A 4,563-nucleotide genomic window follows, 5' to 3' on the forward strand; every position below is an offset into this window, starting at 1 on the left:
TTTGGTTACGAATTCAGTTTGAGTCATCTATGTGCAAATTTAAAGATATAGAAATTTTGGTAATCAAAGCCTCTACACCTGTAACATTGATACATCGGTTTAATGTCGTGACGCAAGTAAAAAATGGTGGCATTTCTTTGAAATATCTGACTAATTTTGTCTCATTGGTCTCGTAACCAAAATAAATATTTCACTTCTTTGTTCAAAACCCTCCAATTGCGCGGACATCAACCATAATTCATTTAGTAACAACGGACTAGTAGGGTAATACAAGCCCGATAAAAAAGTGGTTGATTGTTTAAAAACTTTTAACATTTCCACAAACTCTTCCATCAAATCCCAATCAAAATCCGAAACCGGGTTTTTTTTTTCCTTTTGAAATTGTGTCGTAAAATAATTGCAAAGTAATTCTTTGACGTGTCAAACTTTCAAACATCATGCACGTTGAACTCCATCTAGTGTCAATATCCCAACGAGGACTATATGGAGTTACCTTAATGGAAATGACAAAGTTTCGATATTTTTCCATTGTAGCTTTATTTTTTTTTTCCAGAACCTCTATTTAACACAGTTTTGAAATTTTCAATCGTCGAATCTATCATTTTTAAATCATCTTGTACCACAAGGTAATAATGTGACAGACACATCTAGTATGAAAAAACGAGCCATCCAAAATAGGTTTATATTTTGCAATTAATCTTTTTGCGGCGGCGGTATTATTACTTCCATTATCAAACAAAATGGAGAAAATTTTATCGCATAAATTATAAGTCTCAATAACGCTTACTAAAATTGCAAAAAATCGTGCCCCCGTGTGAGGATGCGCAAAAAGTTCAAAAACAATAACTCGTTTGTTCATTACCCAAGTAGAGGGATCTATCCAATTGTCGTGACAACAAGATAACTTTTGGGACAACTTCCGGTGGAGGACCAAACATCACAAGTTAAAAAAACACTGTTTTTTATATTTAAAAATCCCAATTGCATATCTTTTTTGGCTATATCCCAATACTTTAAAGCATCACGTCTATGAGAAGTGCGACTTACTTGCCGATATTGTGGTTGCATTTTTTTCCCGCAAAATCCTTGTTAATCATGGGTTGTCGAAGTGGTTGAAAGGCAAGTCCTCTTAAATCACGAACTTGCAAAAGCTTTGACGAATGTCATCATTGTTGTAAATAAAGATCGACTTGTCGGGAGTAATATTTAGTTGATTAGGATCGCCTTGACCTTTTACAACCGAACAAGTTTTTGTTGTATGACTCCTCAACATACTATTGCCATCTTTTCCCAAAAACATCCCGCACATCCTGCATCTCGCTTTTTCCTTCCCGTTCGACAATAAACACAAATCATAATGTTCCCACACTTCTTTATTCCGAGTGTTTGGTATGATTTTAACCACCGTTGCATTCGAATCTTGACCAACGGTAGAATTTCTTGAGCTCATTTTTTGGCATATTATGAAAATAGAAGTATAAAGTAGTAGAAATTTGTGTAAAATTGAAATGCAGCAAGTGGCAAGTATTTATATGTGTTTAGAAGGGCTAAAATGTCAAGAAAAGTCAAACTAGCTGTTTTATTAGGGTTCCAACGGTTAATTTTTTTTTTTTTGAAAATGCCCATTTTAACGGTAAAAAAAACCCGGTTTGAATCCGGTTTACAATCCGGGGTCCAATCCGATACTATATCCGAAGCACCAAACCGGTTTGAATCCGGTCACCGGTTTAATCCGAACCGGTTCGGTCAAAACACTACTAGTAAAACAGCCTTTTACGACGCGCAAATGCGCGTCAAGGAAGGACCTGTCATAAAGAGAGACGACACACTTTTGCGCGTCGTCTATAGACGACGCGCATTTACGACGCACATTTACGACACGCACTGCGTATCAAGGAAGGCCTTGTCATAAAGGAAGATGACACGTACTTGCGTGTCGTAACCTTACGACGCGCGTGTTTATGACACGCAATGCGTATCAAGGAAGCCCCTGTCATAAATGAAGATGACACGCATTTGCGTGTCATAAACTTCATTAACCATTTACGATGCGTCTTTACGATACTCATTTACGCATAATACAAAATTTTGTAAACAAATATATACTAAAACAATCAATTTCATCCAATATCATGTCAAAAAATTGTAATACATTGATATTAATGGGATCTAATTGTACATTGTTACCAAGAGGTTTTCCCTAACTATATAACCTAATACTATATTGCTGCAAAGTAATGCTACACAAAGATGATAAACATCAAATTCCAACTAAGTAGCGTTGCATCTTTCCTTTCATAATTCTTTAAGACTAATGAACCCCTGCTCCGATAATTCTTGTGACCTGATCAAATAAAAGTCTAAAAATTAATTTTGCTAATATAATAAATAGAAGAATCAACTAAAATTGGAAATGTACACAAGGCTACAACTTTCAACTAAACCGACTCAAATCTCAATTCAGCTAAAAGCAACTTTCATTCTGGAGTGTTCCTGTTACACTTTCAAGTAGTCTAGTCCTTTCATGCATGGCTTAAGTAGAGCTAGTTAGTGAGGGCGATGATGTCTTTTTACAATTAGATTAGTCAGTTCAGTATTTTTTGGTATAAGTAGGTGGTTTGTTGACTTATGGAGCTTCCATGACCAATTGTATTTAATGTTTTTAATCACAGAAACTTACCTCTAGTTGTACCTTTCCACCACCTCCCATTCCCTCCAATTCAACTAGCACCTCATGTGAATTTCCTGGTAAACATGGTTCTATGCTTTAGAGACATTATGGTGGAGATTGTTTTCTATAGGTTATAAGATAGCATCTGGACATTAATGCATTTATAAACTATAGCTATCCTTCAAACCTTACAGTATAACATCAAGGGTATTGGAATAATATCCAGTGCTAACTTCATAATGCTGATTTTTTGTTTTAAATTTGTTTGAGGCGCAAAGAAGCTAAAGACTTAAAGCATCCAAAAGAAAAAGAAGAAAGCTCACCATCACATATGGACTCCAAGCTGACAATTCCATTGCCCATAAGTTTATGGGGAGTAACAAGATTAGCATCCCAAGCTGCAACCTGAAGTTACATTGGTACATAACGTAAATCTTGAGGATCCAAAATGAGTTATGCATGGTTTCATGACACAACAAAATCTCTAATGCAAGTATTAGCAAAACTAACAAAGATGATACCATCTTAAACTTGAAATACCAAAATGCCTACTCAATTCGATGTTTAGTGCCATAATAAGAAAGAAGACTAAAGGTTGTTTAGTGGTAACTAGGAATAAGACATAAAGTGGATACTAAAATTATCCACTTAAAATGCATTGATAACCTGAAGATCGATGGTTGGCGGATGCTTGATGTATAATGTGAGATCTTCATTCCAAGTTGGTTCCTTTGTCCTGACAAAAAAAACATTTAAAGCAAAGACTAATTCACTACTTAAGTTACATGTGTGTAGTATACTTTGACAAGTTAAGAGTAGAAAGTACATTTATTTGTCTTCTGTTACAAAAAACACAAGCCAGATACAAGAAGAATGAGACCGCATTGAATATACTCACCCCCATTTAACATTGCTTTTCACAATTTGACTATCCAATTGCAAAACCACATAAGGATCACTTGTTCCCTGAAAGCAGAAACTGGGCAAGTATGTTACTTGGATCCAAAAATGGAACCTAATAACAAACAAAATAATTATTTTTTTTTTAAAATAAAAAATTAATGTTTTTTTTATGATTATAAAATTATTTACCTTGAAATTAGCAGCACGAAATAAATGTTGAGAAAAATTAATAGCAGAAGCAATTAAGAGGCCTCCAGCACTATATCCCCAACCTGCTAATTTATTTTGGTGTATAATTTTATTGTTAATTAGGAATTTTGCACATGAAATATAATCATTAATTGAATTTTGTTTTTTAATGCTTCTTCCATCTTCATGCCATTTCTTTCCTCTCCCACCTCCACCCCTGAAAATACAACAAAACTATTAAAAACAAATAATAATAATGTTTTGTTTTGGGTTATATACTTATATACAATAAATAGCAACGTACTTTGGATTATTTTTTTAAATTATAGTAATGTAAACAATTTTTAAAGTAGAATGTTCTAATAAGAATTTTTTTTATTAAAAGTGTTATAGTTTGATAAATTTTTAAAGTAGAATTTTTTTATGAAAAGTACAATTTTTAAATGTTACTTTTTCCAGAAAAAGACCTTGTATTTTTTCATTTTTTTCAATTTGGCCCTTTTAGCAGCTACTTTCCAAAAAACTTGTCAAATGTGAGAGTTTTTTTTTCAGAAAAAAGAGGGTTTTTTTGGAAGAAAAAAAATTGACGACTTTTTTGGAAAAATTAAAAAATACAAGATCTTCAAGAAAAAAATGATGTTGATCCAAAAAAAACTCAATATATAAGGTCTTTTATGACATCAACCATTTTTCAAAGTAAAATAAAAAATGTGTTGTTTCTTTCATTTTTCCCTTTTGTTATAATCCCCTCCCCTATATAAATATGTTAAAAAACAATATTAATTATAGAACAAGATTTA

Source organism: Lactuca serriola, chromosome 9, assembly GCF_051521515.1.
Source record: "Lactuca serriola cultivar US96UC23 chromosome 9, Lser_US96UC23_V15, whole genome shotgun sequence".
NCBI lineage: Eukaryota > Viridiplantae > Streptophyta > Magnoliopsida > Asterales > Asteraceae > Lactuca > Lactuca serriola.